Source organism: Megascapheus bottae, unplaced genomic scaffold (assembly GCF_031878675.1).
Source record: "Megascapheus bottae isolate mThoBot1 unplaced genomic scaffold, mThoBot2.hap1 HAP1_SCAFFOLD_103, whole genome shotgun sequence".
In the NCBI taxonomy this organism is placed as follows: domain Eukaryota; kingdom Metazoa; phylum Chordata; class Mammalia; order Rodentia; family Geomyidae; genus Megascapheus; species Megascapheus bottae.
The window spans coordinates 452,167-464,146 of record NW_028327323.1 but is presented as its reverse complement, the minus strand read 5'-3'; the positions used below and the strand labels follow the sequence as shown (position 1 = coordinate 464,146).

General features: G+C 44.9%; 1 long non-coding RNA gene and 1 pseudogene across 1 annotated transcript; both read left to right on the top strand.

The window, feature by feature from the left end:
* The first annotated feature begins 41 nt into the window (after positions 1-41).
* LOC150040062 (stromal interaction molecule 2 pseudogene) lies at positions 42-3,193 on the top strand (annotated as a pseudogene).
* Positions 3,194-4,495: 1,302 nt separating this feature from the next.
* Positions 4,496-10,275, top strand: LOC150040061 (uncharacterized). The gene is made up of 3 exons (XR_016534099.1): positions 4,496-4,549; positions 7,306-7,364; positions 10,200-10,275. It is a non-coding gene; the product is annotated as an uncharacterized LOC150040061 (long non-coding RNA).
* Positions 10,276-11,980: the final 1,705 nt, after the last annotated feature.

Below are 11,980 nucleotides of genomic sequence, written 5' to 3'. Positions count from 1 at the left end.
TTTTGTTTTGTTTTGTTTCTTGTTTTAAATAACCAGAGCCAATGAACGCCACCGCGACCCGAGCTCTGGAGGCCGCCAGCGTCCCGAGGACCAGACTGGCGTCCAGCGGGAGGCAGCGTCTGGGGTGGCGGGGGCGGCCCGCGGAGTCGCCAGCCATGGTGGCGCCTCGCAGGGCCAGCAAGTGGCAGGCAGCTGGGGCGCCGCTGCCCCGCGGTCCCCTTGCCCGCATCCCTCCGGGAAGCCGGCCCGGCCTGGGGCTGGCTGCCTGGGCGGCACTGGGCTGCTCTGCTGGTGTTTGGGCTCCTGGTGGCCAGAGCCGCAGACAGATGCGACCTGGTGCCCAGACACCTCCGCGGGCGAAGGTCGACTGGCTCGGCCAGGGCGGCTGCTTCTCCAGAGCCAGTGGCGGGCAATTGCCGGGCGCTGCTGACAGATCCCTGCATGTCACTGAGTCCACCATGCTTCACAGAAGAAGACAGATTTAGTCTGGAAGCTCTTCAGACGATCCATAAACAAATGGATGATGACAAAGATGGTGGGATTGAAGTAGAGGAAAGCCATGAATTTATCAGAGAAGATAGGAAGTATAAAGAGGCGACTAATATACATAGCCATCTGCACAGAGAAGACAAGCCTATTACTGTTGAGGATTTGTGGAAGCGATGGAAAACATCAGAAGTTCATCATTGGACCCTTGAAGATCCCCTTCAGTGGTTGATAGAATTTGTGGAACTCCCACAATATGAGAAGAATTTTAGAGACAATAATGTCAAAGGAACAATACTTCCCAGGATCACAGTACATGAGCTTTCATTTATGATTTCTCAATTGAAAATCAACGACCGGAGTCACAGACAGAAACTACAGCTCAAGGCCCTGGATGTGGTTTTATTTGGACCTCTGACACGTCCACCTCATAACTGGATGAAGGATTTTATTCTCACAGTTTCTATTCTAATTGGTGTTGGAGGATGCTGGTTTGCTTATACACAGAATAAGACATCAAAAGAACATGTTGCAAAAATGATGAAAGACTTAGAGAGTCTACAAACTGCAGAACAAAGTCTTCCAGACTTACAAGAGAGGCTTGAAAAGGCACAGAAAGAAAACAGAAATGTTCCTGTCGAGAAGCAAAATCTAGAGCGCAAAATGATGGATGAAATCAATTATGCCAAGGAGGAGGCCTGTCGGCTGAGAGAGCTCAGGGAAGGAGCTGAGTGTGAACTGAGCAGACGTCAGTATGCAGAGCAGGAATTGGAGCAGGTTGCATGGCTCTAAAAAAGGCTGAAAAAGAATTTGAACTGCGAAGCAGCTGGTCTGTTCCAGATGCTCTTCAAAAATGGCTTCAGTTGACCCATGAAGTAGAAGTACAGTACTACAACATCAAAAGACAGAATGCTGAAATGCAGTTAGCTATCGCTGAGGATGAGGCAGAAAAAATTAAAAAGAAGAGAAGCACCGTCTTTGGGACGCTACACGTTGCTCATAGCTCCTCCCTACATGAAGTAGATCACAAGATTCTGGAAGCAAAGAAAGCTCTCTCAGAGTTGACAACTTGTTTACGAGAATGACTTTTTCGCTGGCAACAGATTGAGAAGATCTGTGGCTTTCAGATAGCCCATAACTCGGGACTCCCCAGCCTGACCTCTTCCCTTTATTCAGATCACAGCTGGGTAGTGCTGCCCCGAGTTTCCATTCCACCCTACCCAATTGCTGGAGGGGTTGATGACTTAGATGAAGACACACCCCCAATCGTGCCTCCATTTCCTGGGACTGTGGCTAAACCTGCTGGATCTTTAGCCAGAAGCAGCAGCTTGTGTCGCTCTTGCCCTAGCATTGTGCCCTCTTCACCACAGTCCCAGCGAGCCCAGCTTCCTCCACATGCTCATCATCCAGCCCATCCTCGTTATCCTCACCTGCCTCAGCATCCCCAGCACTCATTGCCTTCCCCAGATCCAGACATCCTCTCAGTGTCAAGTTGCCCTGCACTCTATCGGAATGAAGAAGAGGAGGAGGCCATTTATTTCACTGCCGAAAAGCAATGGGAAGTGCCAGACACAGCTTCAGAATGTGACTCCTTGAACTCTTCCATTGGAAGGAAGCAGTCTCCTCCCCCAAGCCTCGAGATATACCAACCAGTCTCTCCTCGGAAGATATCCAGAGATGAGCTCTCCCTAGAGGATTCTTCCAGAGGAGATTCGCCCGTGACGGCAGATCTCTCCCGGGGCTCTCCTGATTGTGTAGGTCTGACAGAAACGAAGAGTATGATCTTCAGTCCTGCAAGCAAAGTGTACAACGGCATCTTGGAGAAGTCCTGTAGCATGAACCAGCTCTCTAGTGGCATCCCGGTGCCTAAACCTCGTCACACATCATGTTCCTCCACTGGCAACGAAAGCAAACCAGTTCAGGAAGCCCCAACTGTTACCAGGATAAGCAGCATCCCCCATGACCTTTGTCATAATGGAGAGAAAAGCAAAAAGCCATCAAAAATCAAAAGCCTTTTTAAGAAGAAGTCTAAGTGATCTACCTAGCTGTTTTGTTGGGATTCCATTTCAGTAGCACCTGTACACTTTTTTTTCCATCCATCCTCTACTCCCTATTTTTGTTTTAATTTTAGGACTGCAATTAACTCCATTGGGGCTTTCGAAACTGGATGCCATAGTGGAATGTCCTGCAAGGCAACTGTCTACTGTCTGCTTATTTAAGTGACTACATAGCCAATTCATCAAGCCAATTACTGAAAAATCATTAAGAGATGAGACAGTTTACAGTCATTTCCTGCCTATTTATTTCTGCATTTTTGATGGTGATGTATATACATATTTTGTTGAAGGCCACTATGGACTTACAAGCTTTAATGGACTAGTAAGCCAGCATGGGCTTGCAAAAATTTCTTGTTTACCAGAGCATCTTCTTATCTTTCCACAGAGCTATTTACATGATGGACTATATAACTTAAAAGAAGTAAAACTAATTGTACTACTGTTTTCCAGACTGGAAAAAAAAATCTCTGCAAGTTAAACTGTATAGAGTTTGTAAAATGACTGTGGATAGGGGACAGTTTTCACTTTTAGATCAAAATGGGTTTTTAAGTAGAAACTAGGGTTTCTAATTGACTTGATTTCTGGAAACGAAAACCCATGCTTTTATTATGGGACGCTTCTTCAAAATGCATTCAATATAAAGGTTCGAGTCCTGCTGTAAAGATCATGTTTTGTTTTCCCCAGGGCTTTCACTGGGATTTACTGCATTTCAGGCTATATGATAAAAATATAAATAATTTAAGGAGAGAAACCTCTTGATTCCTTATGTGAATGGAAGAGCTAAAGCTTGATTGAAGGACTTAAAACATTCACAAGCTGAAACTGAGGTGGGGAGTGTGGGGATTCAGACCCTTGTTTACAGACTTTGAATAACTGCAAAGGACTTATGGTTTGTGAAAAATTTGTACTGTGGAAAAGATAATAAATTGTAGACAATATTGAAAAAAAAAGAAGCAAGGTACACTGGGGGGAGAGGGGGAGCGGGGGCTCACACCTATAATTCTAGCTACTCAGGAGGCTGAGATCTGAGGATCAAGGTTCAAAGCCAGTGCGGGCACAAAAGGACCTGAGACTCTTGTTTCCAATTAACTTCTAGAAAACGTGAAGTGGGGCTTGGCTCAAGGGCTGAAGAGCTCAGGGACAGTGCCCAGGCCGAGCTCAAAACCCATGACCCCCCCCACACACACACAAAAAGAAGCAATGTACCCACTACCTGATGAATGTCACTGTAAGCCCTCTGTACATCACTCCAACAATAAAAAAATAATAAATGTTATAACAGAGGTGTCCTCAGGGTCCTGTGGGAACACAGTGCAAATGAGGGCATGGGTCACCACCACCCTGAAAATAATCATCAGTGAATAACATATTAGATGGTTACACACACACACAATGAGACTTCCAGATGGAGGCCAGTGGTTCACATATGTACTGCTAGCTACTCAAGATGCTGAGATCTGAGGACCTCGGCTCAAATCCAGCCAGGGCAGGAAAGGCCATGAGACTTGTATCTCCACCAAACTACTAAGAAAATCTGGAAGTCGAGCTGTGGTTCAAGTGGTTGAGAGCCTTGAGCAAAACAACAAGCTCAAGGACAGAGCCTTGGCCCTGAGCTCAAGCCTCAGGACCAACACACAAAAACAAAAGTGTACTTTAGGAGAGGAGCGCTACAGTTCAGGGGCTCATTTACAGGAAGCAGCTCTTCTTGTCTCCTCTCTTCCCCATGACACCCAGTGGTTGGCAGGATCTAGTTCACCCATCCTATGCTGTTCCCTCAGTGAAGAAGCCCCTAGACCTTAGCAGACTGGCCAGAGGCCCTGGCACTGGGGCTGTGCTGTCCCCGCCCCCTTCCTCTGGGCTCCGCCCCCACGCTCTCAGGCACGCCCACTCTGCGCAGGGAACAGTGGGAGACAAGGCCTTGGGATCCTAGACTGGTAACCTCCACGCTGGCAGCTTAATGGATGCTCTTGGTAGCATTAGGAGGACACTTCTCCTCTCACTGCAAGGTAGGATCAGGCTGATTCCAGTTCCTCCGGGGCTGTTCATGGCTTCCGTGATTGTTTTCTTGCTTTCCTTTCCTCCTCTTCTTTCTTTCTTTTTCTTCTTTTTCTTCTTCTTCTTCTTCTTCTTCTTCTTCTTCTTCTTCTTCTTCTTCTTCTCTCTCTCTCTCTCTCTCTCTCTCTCTCTCTCTCTCTCTCTCTCTCTCTCTCTCTCTCTCTCTCTCTCTCTCTCTTCATCCCTCCCACCCTCCCTCCCTTTCTCTTTCTAGCTGGCTTGCTTGCTTCCTCTTGCTTTCTTTCTCCCTCCCTCCCTTCTTTCCTTCCTTTCCTTCTATCTTTCTCCCCTTTTTCTCTTCCTCCCCCCTCCTTGTTCTCTTCTGTTTCTCTTCTCTCTCCCCCCTCCATGGCTCAAAGCCACGAAAGTTCATGACACTCTTATTTCCAATTAACCACCAAAATGGCCAGAAATGAAGCTGTCAGTTACCTCATAGAATGCTAGTCTTGAGAAAAGAAAAGCTTATGGACAGCATCCATTCTCTTGAGTTCAAGCCCTGTGGCTGACCAAGAAAAATAAGGAAGAATGAGTTTTTTTATACCAAGAGCACAGTTACGCTGATGACTACCTTATTGGCACAAATGATGTGAAACATGCATTAGGTCCAAGAGACAGAAAATGACCAGACTCTGTGTTCTGATTTTAATGATTACAGCCCAATCTGGAACACCAAGATGAAAAAAAATTAATCCAGTTTTTATTTTTAAATGTTGGTCTTTTGCTTAGATCAGCTGGTTAAGACTAGATTTGAGCCAGTCACTGGCAGCTTACTCCTGTATTTGCAGCTCCTCAGAAGCCTGGGATCTGAGGATCACAGTGTGAGGCATGCCTGGGTAGAAATGTAACCAGCACGAAAACAGAAGTAATGCTGTGGCTAAAATTTTAAGAGTGCCAGCCTTGAGCATAGGGAGGCTCAGGACCAGTGCCCAGTCCCTGAATTCAAGCCCCAGAACTTCCCTTGCTGAAATCATCTATTTGCCTACAGGAGCTCCATGGTGGCTTTCATCTTTTATCTTTAGTGAGGTGGAAAAGTTTGCTCATTTACTTGGCCACACAAGATTGGAGCAGGAGAAAGCAATAGTCTCCTTACCTGTAGAGAATATAGTCTTTCTATTCCACAGCTTTTTGAAAGAGGAATAATAGCCTATTCCAGTGTGTAGGAAGAAAATGGAGAAAGGGAACAATGAGAGACAGGTGAGAAAGACATTTGATACTGCTCTAGGAAGAAAGAGAGTAAAGAAGGAGCTGCTTGAAAGCAAACAAGAGAGGAAAGGCCATGTCCTTTGATGCGGTTCATTATACTAACCTTAAAGTTTTCCACCACCTCTTACTGGAGAGACTTGAAGCCCTTCAGCCATACCTGTTTGGCCTCAGGTGAATGATTTACAAAGCATCTTCAATACCAAGTGGAACAAATTTAACTGTTTTTAAAATCAAATTCTTATGTGAACGTTAAAAGTTCCCTTGCATTTTAGGAATTGGAGAATGATACAGGTTTGCAGCAAGGAGTGAGAACTAGTCATAAAAGAAGACCTCCCAGAATTAAGATTTTTTTAAAAATTAGGATAAAAACCACAGCATACGATGTTCCAGCATATCTGTTTTTGTACAGCTGGGTAGTGTTAGGTGCATTGCCTAAGCTGTGAGGCAACTTTGGGTCATTTTGTTTAATCTGAACCTCCATGCTCAGAAGCCACCCTGTCTTCCTCCTTTTCTGTAAGCTTGCAACTCACTATTCAACTTTCTCATCCTGTGAGTTTGGTGAGCTCTGTGCTTCACATAAGTGGACCATGAAGGTTTGTGTTATTTTCTTCCCTTTTTTCCCTCATCTTGTTGATTGTACTCTTTAGTACCATTTTTTACAGTCTCATATGATTTGCATTTTTTGATTGCAACTTGAGTGTCAAGTCCTTAAACTCACAGCCAAAACTACTTCCATGAAATTGTGTGTTTGCACACGTGTGTGCCCATGCACTAGTAGTATGGCATTGTGCTTCTTCTCTTGGGCTGCTGGCTGATGCTTTAACCCTTGAACTGTATTGGGCGGGTGAATTGGGAATGGCCTTTCAAAGCCATTCCTACTGTGAGTGCCTTCCAATTACTATCATCTGGCCTCAACCCTCCCAGTAAATACTATCTAGTTGAGCCAGCGGCTCATCAATCCAATCCTGGCCATGCTGAGGGCACACAAGGGGTTCATGTGATGAGGCAGCATTGCCAAAAGCTAGACTCATTCCTATGCAGCTTCATCTAGCACAGGTTTCTGAAATCAAACCTCAGTATTGAAGAAAGGCCTGGTAGGGATAGAAGAGGTGGAGGTATAGCTGAAATAGTAGATCGTGTGCCTAGCATGCAGACAATCATGGTTTCAATACTCAGCACTGTAGATGGAAAATATGATTTTCTTCTACACTGTACAGACTTTTCTTTGGAGGGGGGTGGTCGTGGGGCTTGAATTCTGGGCCTGGGCATTGTCCCTAAGCTCTTCAGCTCAACGCTAGGGCTCTACCACTTGAGCCATAGTGCCATTTCTGGTTTTCTGTCTGTTAATTGGAATAAGAGTCTTACAGACTTTTTGTGCCCAGGCTGGCTTTGAACCACAATGTTCAGATCTCAGCCTCCTAGTAGCTAGGATTACATGTGTGAGACACCAGCACTTACCTAGCTGCAGACTGAATTCTTGTGTATGTGTTTAATTTCTTCATAGTGAAGACACCAGCACCCAAAGGACGATGACTTCTGATCTTGTCTGGAACCAAACACCTGGTGGGTCCATATGCTGCTCATTTTAGTGTGGAACAATTGAGAGTATTGTAACCATACAGTATACAGGACAGGCTATGGGTATCAGTACATCCTTGTCTTCAGTTTTGAAAGTAAATAGGCAACAACAGATCAGGTCAAAAGATAATTGCTCCTGTTCTCTTTGGAAGTCAAGTCCTAGGAACTACAAGACTAAATGAAGATGGTCACAGATTTATATGCAATAAACACTTATTGGAGGGAATGGAAACAGATTTTATGTACAACATAGCTTAATGGAGTCTGAATCCGTTCTTTGCACCACACAACTCAAGTTACTTTGAAAGACCGACCATCACACTGGATGGGAGTACTGCAGATCCTTTTATCAATCAGAGAGGCAGGGGCTGGGAATGTGGCTTAGTGGTAGAATGCTTGCCTGGCATGCATGAAAGCCCTAGGTTGGAGTCCTCAGCACCAAGTAAACAGAAGCAGAGGTGACACTGTGCCTCAAGTAGTAGAGGGCTAGCCTTGAGCAAAAGAAGCTCAGGGACAGTGCACGGGCCCTGCGTTCAAGCCCCAGGTCTGGGGGAAAAAAATCAGAGGCAGCCAAGAGTAGCACCAGCAAGGAGGGAGCAGAGGAGTCCTGGAAGCAGAAATACACGTGGTATGTCAGCTTGAGTTCCTACATAGCTAATGAAATGGAAAATAAGGAAAGCAGCAAAAGCACAGGAAACATTATATAGGTTCATAAGGAAAGAACTCTTGGTTGATCATGCATAAAAAACTTTGTTTAGCAGAGGTCATCATTTAATTTAGTAAGAGGCCTCATTTCATGGAAAAAGCAGGGAATATTCCCATGCATGTACAGTATATAAAGTTGTTAGTGAATTATAGCTAATTTGGATGAAAAAGTAAGTGTATGAATTCACATGGTATTTTTCTATGAATCATTTAATCCTTCCGTGTTCTCAAGAGAACCAGAACACAGTGATGATGGGAGAGGTTTGCTTAAAAAGGTCAGATATCCAAATATAGATAGGGATGTATATAAAAGATGTACAGAGACAAGGCAACAAGTTTATGGGAACTATTTTGAATGTCACAGCAGTGCAGCTTTTGTCTGTGCCGTTCTGTCCTTTTGCAAGTTGAGTAAATGACCAAGACACCAGTGTGGAGATGGAGTTCTTGCTGTTCTAGTTACCAGTGAAGAGAACTCTTAGAAAGCTCTAATAGGATCCCTTGTGTATGAGACCCTATTCCAATGGGTTCTCATTTTCTAGGATTGCAGTTACAAAGGATCAGAGAAAGTAGCTTCTGTACTACCAACTTACATCACGGCTCCGGGGATCACAGGTTTCATATTGAAGTGCCTGCTACCATTTGGTTTTTGCTCGGGTGGTAGAAAAGAATCTATCCATGAAGTCCCCTTTTTCCTATTTTCTTGGTTGTTGACAATTGCCAGTGGACTTACTCTCAGGATTTCTGCCTTATTTTGCACATGATATTCTTTCCTTCCTTTCTTTTGGGGGGGGGTGAGGTGGGGTAGGGGCGGTCCTAGGCCTTAAACTCAGGGCTGGGGCACGGTCCTGGGATACGTTTTGCTCAAGGGTAGCACTCTACCACTTAAGCCACAGCTCCACTTCTGGCCTTTTCTATGTATGTGGTAGTAACGAATAGAACCCAGGGCTTCATCCATGCTAGGTGAGCATTCTACCACTAGGCTATGCTCCTGGCCAAGACTTTTTGTTTTTGGTTGGTCATGGGGCCTGAACTCTGAGCCGTCTGTCTTTTGGTGGTGGTAGTCATAGGGCTTGAACTCTGGGCCTGGGCGCTGTCCTGAGCTCTTCAGCTCAAGGTTAGTGCTCTACAACATTGAGCCACAGTGCCACTTCTGGTTTTCTGGTGGTTAATTAGAAGAAAAAAGTCTCATGGACTTTCATGCCTTGGCTGGCTTTGAACCTCAATCCTTAGATCTCAGCCTTCTGAGTAGCTAGGGTTACAGTCATGAGCCACTAGTGCCCAGCTACTTGACTGCCTTTCTATACACTTAATGATAACTTTTTTTTTTGGTCAGTCACATCGATTTCAGGGCTTGAAATCTGGGGCCTAGGTGCTCCTGAGTAGCTAGGATTAAAGGTGTGAGCCACCACATCTAGCATGGAAACTTTTTTTTATCAATCTGAATCCAAGGATTCTGACTGAATTAATTGTGTATAGACATCATTTACTGAGGGTAAAGTGTTAAAATCTTGGCATCAGGCATGATTATAACTGCTAAATGAGCAGTGATGGTTTTCTAATGAAATTACATCCTCAGTCAAAATTTAGGGAGTTGAGACAGGAGTTTGGTCTAGTGGTAGAGTGCTTGCCTAGCATGCACAAGGGACCTGGGTTTGATTCCTTGGTACCACATACATAGAAAAAGCTGGGAATGGTGCTATGGCTCAAGTGATAGAGCTCTGGCCTTGAGAAAGCCCAAGGACAATGCTCAGGCCCTGATTTCAGGTCCCAGGACTGTGTATGTGTGTGTGCATCCTCCCGGTAATATTATCATCCAGTTGAGCCAGTGGGTCACCAGTCCACTCCTGGCCATGTTGAGGGCACAATAGAGATTCACATGATGAAGCAGCATTGCCAAAAGCTTTTTCAGGCTTCCTCTAGCACAAGCTTCTAAAGTTAAACCTCAGTACTGCAGAGAGGCCTGGCACAGATAGCAGAGGTAGAGGTGTGGCTCGAATAGCAGATCTGTGTGCCTAGCATGCACGTGCCATGGTTTCAATACTCAGTCCTGTAGATAGAATGATGTTTCTACACTACTCATACTAAATTTCTGTGTATTGTTTAATTTCTTCACAGGTACCATCTAAATGAGTGATGATGTTCACGTATGTGCTGATGTAAAGATCTGCAGAGTCCATGTACTTGTCATCTGACTGTTAAATAATTTAGAGTAGTGTAACAATAAAGAATACACATGACAGGCTGTCGGTATCAGTATGTCCTGGTTTTCAGTTCTGAAACTAAATAGGCAACAATATACAGGTCAAAAGATAATTGTTCCTTGTTGGGAGCAGAGTGCAGGGTCAGGCTGACCCATGAATCTGCATCACTGAGTCAGATAACCACCCAAAGAAATGAGCTGTCATGTATGAACACCATGCCTAACTTTGAGCTATACCGTTGGTATTGTGAATCACTTTCTGCTGAGACCTAGAGTGAGAGTAAACATGGGGACCTCCTCCACGCTGCCCACCTTTGTGTTGATAGGCCCCTGCAACCTATATTAGCTGAATGTACTTCCTCATTAAACGAGTTCCTGCCTTGACGGGTCTCCCTGACGTGTCTGATTGTCTTCCGGTGAGGGAGGGCTGGGTGCGGGCAGTCAGTCGGCCCACTCCTTTCTCGGCTCGTCCTGGTCAGGACGTGTTCTCCCTATCTCTCCTGCGGGTCAGGAGGGACCGAGGACTAAAAACCCTGACAATTCCTCTTCTCTTTGGAAGTTAAGTAGTAGAAATACAAGGTTAAATGATGGTCAAGTCGCTGCAGCCAGGTGCACATGCAGCCTGAAGTGCTTTCTAGGAAAACAATCTATGCAGGATGTGGACTATGTCAAATTCCACGCCTTTGCCTCTCAGTTTTTGCTTTCAGAAGAGCCTGCTAATAAGAAGTCCTCTCTTGGCCGGGAGTTTGGCCTAGTGGTTAAAGTGCTTGCCTAGCATGCATGAAGACCCGGGTTCGATTCCTCGGTACCACATACATAGAAAAAAAAAACCTGGAAGTGTTGCTGAGGCTCAAGTGGTAGAGTTCTAGCCTTGAGAAAGTCCAAGGACAGTGCTCAGGCCCTGAGCTCAAGCCCAGGACTGGCAAAAAAAAAAGTCCTCTCTTCACACATCTATTTTCCATGACTGATTAAGCCAGGAATTAAATCAGTTTTAGAATGACAAATGAGTTTCATTTTCAAACTTGGAAGAGAACCAGTGAAGGCTGGAATGTGTTTTGGAAAGAAATGGATATGTCTTTCCCAATCCAATGTAAGCTTCTTTGTTCAGCACCCCAAATCAAATTGTTCAAATGCAAAGAGATATTTTACAAAGGTATTTGATGACAAGAAACAGTGCTTTGGGAGAAGGACATAGCTGTGTGGTAAAGATGGCTACTATATAGAGTCTGGTTACATCTCCCACTCAGACCAAAAACTTGATCTCTGAAAACCCAAAAACAAACAAAAAGGAAATGCCCTATGGAATTAGGTGCATACTAATTTCAATACTAGCATTTCTCCCTCCCTTTCCCATGTCTCATTATTCTAAGCAGCAGTGTGCTTGTATGATCCATCGTGCCACCGCTGGAATTTTGCTGCTTAACTAAGGGTAAGAGTATTAGAGTTTTCTGACTGAGATGGCTTCAAACTGAATCCCCACATCCCAGCCTCCTGAATACTATGTTTACAGGTGTGAGCTACTGACACATAGCAAATCTCATTAATCTGAAATACGTCCACATCCAAAACAGGGAGACAGACCAATCAGTAGATCACTGGATAGATAGATGGATGGGCACACAGATTTTCCAACAACCCTCCATTGAAACACTCAGTCAAGTTCTCATCTATGTGTATGGGGTGGGGAGGGGAAATG